At 43.3% G+C, this 12,068-nt stretch overlaps 2 protein-coding genes across 19 annotated transcripts in view; one reads left to right on the top strand and one right to left on the bottom strand.

The window, feature by feature from the left end:
• LOC103347106 (uncharacterized) overlaps window positions 1–12,068 on the top strand; it is a 619,502-nt gene that overhangs the window by 101,385 nt on the left and 506,049 nt on the right. The gene's annotated exons all lie outside the window — the stretch shown is intronic.
• Window positions 1–12,068, bottom strand: part of LOC103351455 (uncharacterized) — a 48,534-nt gene that overhangs the window by 18,169 nt on the left and 18,297 nt on the right. The gene's annotated exons all lie outside the window — the stretch shown is intronic.

Here is a 12,068-nt window from a genome sequence, read left to right on the forward strand (position 1 = left end):
TACACACATGTAGCTGTATCATTTTGAGATATGCTGCTGTAGAACTAATTTGTTTGAGGGTTTTATAAAGATGGGATGCTGAGTCATGATTTCTCTGCATCTATCAAGATGATCATATGGTGTTCTTCAGTCTGCTACTGTGACTTATATTTATGGGTTTGTGAATGTTGAACCACACTTGCACCTCTGGGGTAAATGCTAGTTGATCATGGTATATGATCTTTTTGATGTAGTGTTGGATTCAGTTTGCTAATCTTTTGTTGAGCATTTCTACATCTGTGTGTATTGGGAATATTGGTCTATAGTTTACTTTTTATGTTATGTCTTTGTTTAGTTTTGGTATCAGAGTAACACTGGCCTCATAAAAATAATTCAGCAGAATTCTTTCATTTTCAGTGTTTTGGAATAATTTGCAAAATATTGGGGTTAGTTCCTGTCTAAATGTCCTGTAGAATTCAGTTGTAAAGACATCAGGTCCTGGACCTTTCTTTGACAGGAGACTTTTAGGTACTGCTTCCATCGCATTGTTATGGTTTTCTATATCTTCTTGAAGTAATATTGGCAGATAGCGTGCACCCAGGAATTCATCCATCTCTTCAAGGTTTTCTAAGTTGATAGCACAAAGTCATTCAGAGGAGTCACTCTTTTTTTTAACTTTTATTTAATGAATATAAATTTCCAAAGTACGACTTATGGATTACAATGGTTCCCCCCCATACTGTCCCTCCCACCCACAACCCTCCCCTTTCCCACTCCCTCTCCCCTTCCATTCACATCAAGATTCATTTTTGATTATCTTAATATACAGAAGATCAGCTTAGTATACATTAAGTAAGGATTTCAACAGTTTGCTCCCACACAGAAACATAAAGTGAAAAATAATAGATGATTTTTTAAATGATGATGAAATCAGATCAGACCTATTGTCATGTTTAATCCCAGTGAGAGTCAAGTTGGGAATTGATAATTTCTTTTTTTTTTTTTTTACAGAAGATCAGTTTAGTATACATTAAGTAAAGATTTCAACAGTTTGTACCCCCATAGAAACCCAAAGTGAAATATACTGTTTGAGTACTCGTTATAGCATTAAATCTCAATGTACAGTACATTAAGGACAGAGATCCTACATGAGGAGTAAGTGCACAGTGACTCCTGTTGTTGAATTTACCAATTGACACTCCTGTCTATGGCATCAGTAATCTCCCTATGCTCCAGTCATGAGTTTCCAAGGCTATGGAAGCCCTCTGAGTTCTCCGACTCTTATCTTGTTTAGACACGGTCATAGTCAAAGTGGAGGTTCTCTCCTCCCTTCAGAGAAAGGTACCTCCTTCTTTGAAGACCTGTTCTGTCCACTGGGATCTCAGTCACAGAGATCTTTCATTTAGGTTTTGTTGTGTTTTTTTTTTTTTTTTTTTTTTTTTGCCAGAGTGTCTTGGCTTTCCATGCCTGAAATACTCTCATGGGCTTTTCAGCCAGATCTGAATGGCTTTAGGGCTGATTCTGAGGCCAGAGTGCTGTTTAGGACATCTGCCATTCTATTGGCTATCTGTTGAATTTGCCTGTTGTTATCCAGCTGCCTTTGTTTGAAGTTTTCTGATATTATTTCATTGGAAACACCTTCCAATCCATTCTCTCTTTCCACCCCCTCAGGGACTCCTATTATCCAAACATTACACCATTTTATTGAATCTTGTAGGTCTCCGACCATATTTTTTAATTTTTTAATTTCTTCTTCCTTCGTTTGAACTGACTGTATTATTTCTGGAAGTTTGTCTTTGAATTCTGATATTTGTCTTCTGTTTCATCTGTTTGATTTCCGGGAGATTCCACGGTGTTTTTTATTTGGTCAATTGAGTTTTTCATTTCCAGTATTTCATTCTGGCTTCTCTTTAGGATCTCTGATCCTTGGGCTTGTTTTTCGTTCAGGTCTCAACACTGTTTCTCATTATTTCTAAGTATTCTGATTATTAATTTTCTGAATTCTTTTTCTGGCATAGTTTCAAATTCTTCCTCTTCAGCGTCTGTTATGGTTGGTTTAGCCTGCTCCATTGTAAAGTTTATATGTTCTTCTATATCCTTATTGTGGGTTTTTGTTTTCTTTTTTTTTTTTTTTTGCATTCTTTCTGGGTGGTTTTTCAGGTTGATTTCCCTCTGCTATGGGCTGCTGTGAGTCTGTACCAATATCCAGTGTAAGCAGGCTGATCTGCCTTCCAGAGTTTATTTGTTTATTTTTTACTTACTTATTTATTTATTTTTTGTAACTTGAGTGGGCTGGTGTCAGGGCTTTGAGGTGCCAATCTCCGCCCCTTGGGGGGCCATTTTCCTTGTTCCTATGTTCACCCTTACGTGTCTGTGCCTGGGGTTCGTTGGTCAGCCACTCTCTTTCACTGCACCTCCTGCGTGAAGAGTGTAAGTAGCTCCAGACCACCTTTGGACTCCGCCCCTGCTGCTTCCTCCTTTGGAGCAGAGGCCAGCCTCCTTTAAGCCCGAATGTAAACAAACAAGATGGCTGCACTCTGCCCACTGCAGCTCTGATTGTGGGTTGGGTGGTCCTAAGGATCCTGGTGTTATTGATCCCTCAGTTTGTCCCCCTGGATCCTGCCCTCTTCCCACGGGCGCTGTTCAATTTTTTTTTCTGGTAACTTGAGTAGACTGGTGTCAGGGCTTTGAGCTGCCCTCCCTCGCTGCCCGCCCCTGTGCAAGGAGTGTCCTTTCGCTCCACTCCACCTTTGGGCTCCGCCTCCAAAGGTTAGTGCAGAGGCAGAGGCAGTTCTCCCCTAAGCCCGAATGTAAACAAACAAGATGGCTGCTTCCCGCCCGCTGCAGCTCCGACTTGGGGGAGGGATCCTCGCTTGTTTAGTCCCTCAATTCGTCCCCCTGAATCGGGCACTCTTTCCGCAGGCACTACTCACTCTGTTCCATTTTCTATTTCCTCCCCTACTCAGTTGTGCGTGTCTCAGTGTCCGTCCCAGGGTGGGTTAGGGGAGGGGTGGTGGTGGCTGTTACAGCAGTACTGGGCGAGCGCCCTGTCTCACCTTGGCTTCCAGCGCTGGTGCATACACACTCCTGCTGGTGTCCTGTTCCTCAGGCATCTGCGTCCTCCTTGCAGGTCCACCTCGTCTCCCCCATTTTGGAAGAGCTTCCCTTTCCCCAAAACTACAAATTCTCACCCCTCTTTGAACCTTCCCTTCCCAGACCATCGGTGTGCTCCCTCCCTATTCCCCCAAGTTAAAATAAAAATTGATTTATTAGGAATTTCACTTTAAAATCTCCCTCACTCTTAATCAAATTCTTCCAATGTTCATTGCTTTAACAAAATACCCAGGGTTGCATAAATTGTAAAAAAGAAAGAAAAAAAGGAAAAAGGCTTCATGAGAGCAGGCATTTGGGCAGCAGTTAAGGTGTCCCTTGGTTTGCCCACATTCCATATCAGGGCCTAAGTAAAGTCTGGGTCCAACCCTGAGACCACCTTGCTGCTACTGTGCAGCCTGGGAGGCAGACAATGGCTTCTTGAGTAGCTGGATTCCTGCCATCCACATGGGAGACCTGCATTTACTTCCCAAATCGTGACTTTGGTGTTGTATATTCATCTTCATTTGTTGGGATAATACTTTTAAATTCTGACAGGCCCTGGTTTTGAATTTTTAAATAAAAATAAGTGTTGCTGGGATGGCTCTGTGTCACAGTGGGTAAAGCCACCACCTTGCAGTGCTGGCATCTGGTATGGGCACTGGTTCAAGTCCTGGCTTCTCCAGTTCTGATCCAGCTCTCTGCTATGGCCTGGGAAAGCAGTGGAAAATGATCCAAATCCTTGGGCCCATGCACCTGCATGGGAGACTCACAAGAGGCTCCTGGCTCCTGTTTTTAAATTACAATGGCCAGCTCAGCCCTGGCCATTGTGGCCATTTTGCGAGTGAAACAGGATGGAAAACCTCTCTGTAACTTTGGTTTTCAAATAAATAAATCAGTAAATCTTTAAAAAAAAAAAACAAAGTGCTGCTTGGTATCAAGGTGTTTGTGAATACTCCACACACCCTTGTATTTTGAATTGCCAGTTGAATGTGCATTTTGATCTGGGAACATGCTCTGTAGGATTTATGATATTTAATATTTGCACAGATTGTTGCTTTGACACTGAATGTGTTAAGTGCACCAGTGTTTGGCATGGTGCTGTTGAGGAATGCACTATTCTAGACGTATTTCTTAGATGCAGGTGATTGATGATGCTCTTCAGTTCAACCCTGAACTCACAGGCGCCCTGGGTTGATTGGGCACAAGGCTGTAACCAGCTCCTGGCTTGTGCATTGTCAGTTGACATCCCCAGACCTTCCAGGAGTTGGACTATTCCTCTTTGCCCAACAGTGGAGGTTCTGGACTGGACCCAGTGCTTATGCACCCACCTGGCTATTAGGCCCACGCTCTGCCTTGGATCTAGTGAGGTGAGTCTCATGTGTTGTGTTGCCCAGAATGGTGGTACAACCACACTTGAATCCTGTTGCTATGCAGATAAAGGAACAATTTTCCCGGTTTTTTAGACAGTTTTTTGTCCAGTTATGTACTTGTCTTTATCTAATTGTTTGTAAGAGTACGTGGCCAAGTATTTTCCAAGAGGGTTATTTTTGTTATAGACAACAGAAAGGTCTCAGCTTCTCAATGATGAACGAAGAGATACCTGGAAACCTTGCTGGGCTAAGATCAGAGGTGACCTGGGCTGATACAGGCACTTGTTCTTACCTAGGACTTTGGGGAGGCCTGTGGCATATGGCTTAGGAGTATAACTAAAAGAGGTAGTCAGTTGGTCTTTTAAGTAACCTGTTCTCTGCCTTTAGGAAAAAATAATTTTGGCCTGCCTTGGCTGTCTTATAAGGCCTGTGGCCTTAGCCTGGCTATATGAATTCCCCATCATCCACACTGTTGTCCTACCTGGCATGGCTCTCCTGTAGCCTGGTTTCATGTTACCTCATGCTTTTGTGTACTGCCTGTCTCCAGAGGAACCTGACAGTGCATAGTAATGGAAAGTTCTCAGGGGATAGCCCCAGCTCCAGCCCCTCCCCCTGCTCTCAAGTTGGAGCCTTGGTGGTTTATTGAAGAGATTTATTGAAGAGATGGTTGCATACCCTTGGGAAGAGAGGCAGTATCACCACTTGGAGTGAGGTCCTTTTAGTCAGGAATGGTTCAGTGGCATGGTAATGTGTCTAGTGAGTGGTGTCTGCCTTGGGAATCTGGGGCTGGCAATGAAGGGACTCTCTGGGTGTTTATGCCCCATGCACTTGCCTGTAAGGGAGTAGAGGTCCCAATGGCCCTTGACCTGGGAAATGGGTTTTGTGTATTTTCATCGATTATATGTATATTGCAGGGCCTCCCTGGGTGTTTATGACCTCAAATTTGCCAGTAGGAGTACAGAGGGACCAGTGACCCCTGGAGAAATGGATTGTGTGTGTGTATGTGTGTGTGTGAGGATAATGTGTGTTTCTAAGTATTTGGTGGATATTTATTCATATATTTAACTTTCTTGATAGCAACTAATGATTTTGGGAGCCATGTATTTATTTCTGTATTATTTGTTTTAATAACTTTTTGTTCCAGAACATTTTTTAATCTACAAAAGAAAATTTGTGAAGTAGTACAAAGAGTTTATGTATACCCAATACCCAGATTTCTCTTTTATTAACATCTCATATTAGCATTGTATGTTTTTTGCAATTAATGAACCACGTCCAGCTTCCCCTATTTGTTATCCATATTCCTTCTATCCTCCCCTCCCCTCCCAGTCTCTAGTAATCAACATTCTGTGTTCACATTGAATTTTATTTTGCTTCCACAAATGAGGGAGAACATATGGACATACGGTATTTGCCTTTCTGGCTTATTGCACTCAATGTGATGTCCTCCATTTGCATCTATTTTGCTAAAAATGATAAGATCCCATTCTTTTAATGGCTGGATAGTGTTCCATTGTATGTATATACCATATCTTTTTTATCCACTCACTTTGGGGTCCTATCCAAGAAATCATAGCCTATTTCAACATCTTGAAGTAATTACCCTTGGTTTTCTAATAGCTCTTTTAGACTTTCATGTCTAACATTTAGATCTTTGATCCATCTTGAGTTGATTTGTGTATTTGGAGAGATAGGATTCTAATGTTTTTAAAGATTAATTTATTTATTTGAAAGGTGGAGTTACAGAAATGCAGAGGCATAGAGACAGGTCTTCCATCCACGGGTTGATTCCCCAGATTGCTGCAATGGCCAGAGCTGTGTCGATCTGAAGCTAAGAGCCAGGAGCTTCCTCCAAGTCTTCCCACATGGGTGCAGGGGCCCAAGGACTTGAGCCATCTTCTGCTGCTTTCCCAGGCCATAGCAGAGAGCTGGATCAGAAGTGGAGCATCCAGGACTTGAAGCAGTGCCCCTATGGAATGCCAGCACTGCCGGCGGCAGCTTTACCTGCTATGCCACAGCGCTGGCCCCAGGACTTTAATTTTATTCTTCTATGTATGTACCAAGTTTTGCCAGCACCATTATTGAAAAGGCTGTCCTTTCCCCATATTCTTGGTGCCTTTGTCAAAGATCAGTGGGCTGTTTTTATGTGTCTTAATTTCTGAGTTCTCTATTGCACTTTATTGATCTGTGTGTTGGCTATTGTGCCAGTTCTGTGGTGTTTTAGGTCCTGCACCTTTGCAGTTTGCTTTGAAATCAGCTATTGGGATACCATCAGCTTTTTGTTTGGTTTTGCTCAGAGTTGCTTGGCTCTTCTGGGTCTTTTGTGATTCCAAATGGATTTTTTGGTTGTTTCTTCTAATTGTGTAAAGAATGTGATTGGTGTTTTGATTTGCGTTGCATTGAATCTGTAGGATTATTTAGGTAGTACGGACATTTTAATTACATTAGTTATTACAATCCATGGGCATGCAGTTTGTTTCCACTTTTTTGTGTCCTTGGTGATCTCTTCTGTCATTGTTCTGTATTTTTATTGTAGAGATCTTTAACTTATTTGGTTAAATTTCTTTCTAAATATGAATGGAAAATTAGCAGGCAGTATACTAGCCAAGTTCAATGAAGAGAGTACACCTGACAGACCAGGTGCTGATCTAAAGAAAGAATTGAGAACCTAGTCTGCATTAAGAATGGATTTTTACAGGAGTTCACTATGGCCAGGTGTCATATTGCTTGTAAGAAAGCCTTAAAATGCAGAGTGAGGGACTGGCATTGTGGCACAGCGTGTTACGCCACCAGTTGTTAAGCCACTGCCTGTGTGCCAGCATCCCATACGGGTGCCATTCAAGTCCTGTCTGCTCTGTTTCCAAATCAGCTGCCCACTAATATGCCTGGGAAAGGAGCAGAAGAAGGCTCAAGCCCTTGATCCTCTGTTCCCACGTGGAAGACTCAGATGGACTTCCAGGCTCTTGGCTTTAGCCTGGCCGTTGCAGTTATTTTGGGGAGTGAGCCACTAGTTGGAAGATCTCTTGCTCGCTCGCTTGGTCTCTTTCTCTCTCTCTCTTTCAATCTCTCTCTCTCTCTCTCTATCTCTATCTCTCTATCTCCATCTCTCTCTCCCCATCTCTCTATGTAATTCTGCCCTTCAAATAATCTTTAAAAAAATCCTGACATGGAGGCAAAGTTCTCAGGGGAGAGGCCCAGCTTAATCCATTTTTAGTATTTGAAAAAGCTCTTACTGGTTTCCATTATGGCTGTACCAGTTTATGTTCCCATTAACTGTTCACCATAGTCATATTAAAAAGACATGGTGATATGTAATAGAAGTTTTTATTTACATTTCCTGGGAGGATTAATGATGTTGAATGTATTTCCATGTATCTTTTGTACTTGTGTATGTACTCTTTGAGATATGCGTGTGGATGTATTTGCTCCACTTATAAAGGAAATTACATGGTGTCTTGTAATACAGCTGTTGGAGTTCCTTGAATATTTTGAGTGTTAACCCCTTATGAGATGAGTGATTTGCACTTGTGTGTCCTGTTCTGTAGGTCGTCTCTTCACTCTGTTGGTTGTTTCTTGTGCTGTCAAGAAGCTTTGTGGTTGGAAGCAATCACATTGGTGTATTTTCATTTTTGTTCTCTCTTTTAGGGCCAAATCCAACAAACATCCCAGTGAACATCAACATCATGAATTCAAAAATCCTTTTCCCTATTTTTTCTTGATGGAGATGGTTTAGGTTTAGAGTTTGAAATCTTCCTTTTGGCCAGCGCCACGGCTCACTAGGCTAATCCTCCACCTGTGGCACCAGCACCCATGGTTCTAGTCCAGGTTGGGGTGCCAGATTCTGTTCTGGTTGCTCCTCTTCCAGTCCAGCTCTCTTCTGTGGCCTAGGAAGGCAGTGGAGGATGGCCCAAGTGCTTGGGCCCTGCACCCACATGGGAGACCAGGAGAAGCACTTGGCTCCTGGCTTCGGATTGGCACAGCCCACTGGCTGTAGGGGCCATTTGGGGAGTGAAGCAATGGAAGGAAGACCTTTGTCTCTGTCTCTCTGTCTGTCTCTCTCACTAACTCTGCCTGTCCAAAACAAAAAAACAAACAAACAAAAAAAAACCTTTCTCTTCAGTCTTAATCCATTTTGTCTTGAGTCTGTTGGGAAGCCACAAGCCCTTGATTCTGCAGCAGGAAAACCTAGAAACCATAGTCAACTTTATCAAAAGCACACTGCCCAACCTGGGCTTGGTACAGATGGAGAAGACCATCAACCAGGTGTTTGAGATGGACATCGCTAAGCAGTTACAAGCTTATGAAGTCGAGTACCATGTGCTTCAAGAAGAGTTCATCAATTCCTCCCCGCTCAGTGACAACCAAGGAATGCATAAATTAGAGAAAACCAACAACAGCTTACACAAACAGAACCTTGACCTCCTTGAACAATTGCAGGTGGCAAACAGCAGGATCCAAAGCCTGGAGGCCACGGAGGAGAGCTGCTGAGCAGTGAGAGCAAGCTGAAGCAGGCCCTGTTGGCACTGGAGCTGGAGCGCACCGCCCTGCTGCAGGCTGCAGAGGGGCTGCGGGGGCAGTTGCGGGCCCGGCCTATGCTCAGCCCCAGCCCACAGGCGACTGAAGGCCCGGAGGAGAGGGCGCGGCTCCATCCTGACGCTGTCCAGGCCCTAGCTGAGAGGGACCAGAGATGCTGGAGGAGACAAGGGAGCGTGGAGTGAGCTTCTCAGGGAGGAAACTGGCAGCCAGCATGCAGCCTCATGAGCTCAGACTCGCAGCCCAGGGGGCACCTGTGCTGTTGTGGTGACGGTGTTTTGGGTTCTGAACCGTCCCTTCTCTGGTCCTAATTACTGTACTCAACAGCTTTAGATGGCATGGACACAAATAAATGCACATTTATATTTCAAAAAGAAAAAAATACGGGTTGTTATTTTATTTTGTTGCAGGTGGATATCCAGTTTCCTCAACCTGCTTCATTGACAAGTTATCCTTTTATCATTGTATGTTCTTGGCACAATTGTCAAAGACCACTTGATTCTCAATCCATAGGTTTATTCTGTTTTCTGTTCTGTCACATCGCTCAGCATGTCTGTTTTTATGCCAGTACCATCTAATTGTGGTTACACTAACTTTTTTTCCCCAAAGAAAGCTTTTATTTAAGGAATACAAATTTCATAAGTACAACTTTTTTTCCAAAGAAACCTTTTATTTAATGAGCACAAATTTCATAAGTACAACTTAATGAATATAGCATTCTTCCCACTAAACCTGTCCTCCCACCACCACTCCCACCCCACCTCCTTCTCCCTCTCCCATTCCCAATCCCATTCTTCATTAAAATGCATTTTCAATTAACTTTATACACAGAAGACCAACAATTTTACACATATACACAAAATATACAAACTGTTTGAGAACAAGTTTTATAGTTAATTTTCATAATACATCTCACTGAGGACAGAGATCCTGCATAGGAAGTAAGTGCACAGTGACTCCTGTTGTTAATTTAACAATTGACACTCTTATGTATGATGTCAGTGATCACCTGAGACTCTTGACATGAGCTGCCTAGGATATGGAAGCGTTTTCAGTCCACAAACTCCATCAGTATTTGGACAAGGCCATAGGCAAAGTAAAAGTTCTCTCCTCCATTTAGAGAAAAGTACATCCTTCTTTGATGGCTACTCTTTCTGCTAGGTCCTCACTCACAGAGATGTTTCACACAGAACATTTTTGCCACAGCATCTTGGATTTCCATGCCTGAAATTCTCTCATGGGGTTTTCAGCCAGAGCAGGAAGCCTTAACAGCCTTCATGATGTTCTTATTTCTGTACAACTCACTTAGCTTCACTGAGGTGACTACTTTTTATTTCCCTTTTTAATTTAAGTTTATTGATACATTAGATCATAGTGTGACAGCAAATGCATGGTACTTACTACAACAAAATTCTCACCAATTTTCATGCTAATGTGATATTAGCACAAAGAGAAGAGATTAGGTGACTTTTAAATTATGTATCAGGCTGTTTGCAGTTCTGCCCTTTTTCTAGGTGAATTACCTGCAGTTTTGTTTTCTTGGTTTGATTGCATCAGTGCAGTTGACGCTGTGTTTCTGGAAGCCTTGCTTTCTTGTTTGTACATTGGAAATGGCAACGACTGCTCCCTGTCATGATGGCCTGGTGCTCCATCAGTCAGCAGTGCTCTGCTTGATGCAAGAGATGGACTGACCCCTGGGTGTGTTCTGTGTGACTTGGGAACTTCTTTGACCACTTCTTTTCCTTCTACATCACAAGAAAGAGCTTGGACCTGTACTTCAGTGAATTCTCCAAGTCCAGCCTTGTCTGTCAGAAGAGTTCCTGCCCTAACTGTTCTGTGAGTCAGGCAGTGATCAGGATGAGCATCTGGGAAAGGGCCCTGTGGGGGGTGACCTGCGTGGTCGGGAGGCCAGGAGTCCAGGTGCACACTCCAGTCTCAGTGTCCCTCCTGTAGGAGAAGTCAAAGTCAGCCACCTTCCCTGGGTTTTGCTCAGCTTGGTTCAGGGAGAAGGTAATGTGCAGAATGTGACATTGTTCTTACCTAGTATAAATTGACTGCTTCCTGATTGCTCGTGGGTGCCTCAGCTTCTCAGAGACTGAATTCAGAACATCTCTTCAGAGGCTCACTAGGCTAATCCTCTGCCTGCGGCACCGGCACACTGGGTTCTATTCCCAGTTGGGGCGCCAGATTCTGTCCTGGTTGCCCCTCTTCCAGTCCAGCTCTCTGCTGTGGCCTGGGAAGGCAGTGGAGGATGGCCTAAGTGCTTGGGCCCTGCATCCGCACTGGAGACCAGGAGGAGACACCTGGCTCCTGGCTTTGGATCAGCGCGGTGCACTGGCCACAGCATGCCAGCCATAGCCGCCATTGGGGGTGAACCAATGGAAAAGGAAGACCTTTCTCTCTGTCTCTCTCTTTCTCTCTCTCTTACCTTCACTCTGCCTGTCAAAAAATTAAAAAAAAAAAAGAATATCTCTTCATGGTGTTTTGCTACTGATGTCATTTAATTTAAATGTAAATGGGCACTTAGCCATTCGTTGCTTTCTGATGTTTTCTTTGATTATTGGTATCATAGTGATACTGAGATTTAGGCTCATTCTGTGTACACTTGTAATCCACAGTGTTCAGACACAAGGAATATGAATTTTAGAATTGTCTTCCTCATGAACTTGTGTTCCTAATGAAATTATTTGTGACTTTCCTTTTCTCCTGACTGCAATGATCTGCAAATTTAATTTATACTTTGTATGCCTTTAGGGTATGTCCCATATTACATCATTTCTCAAACCACAGGTTCTAAACTGTGAAACATTATTTTTTAAAAAAGATTGATTTTGCTTATTTGAAAGAGCTACAGAGAGAGGTACAGACAAAGAGAGAGAGAGAGAGAGAGAGAGAGGGAGAGAGAGAGAGAGAGGTCTTCTATCTGCTGGTTCCCTCCTCAAATGACTGCAACAGCCAGAGCTGAGCCATTCTGAAGCCAGGAGCCAGGAGCTTCTTCCAGGTCTCCCACCTGGGTGCAGGGTTCCAAGGACTTGGACCATCTACTGCTTTCCCAGGCCATGTCAAAGAGCTGGATCAGAAGTGCAGCATCCA

This window comes from Oryctolagus cuniculus, chromosome 17 (genome assembly GCF_964237555.1).
Source record: "Oryctolagus cuniculus chromosome 17, mOryCun1.1, whole genome shotgun sequence".
NCBI lineage: Eukaryota > Metazoa > Chordata > Mammalia > Lagomorpha > Leporidae > Oryctolagus > Oryctolagus cuniculus.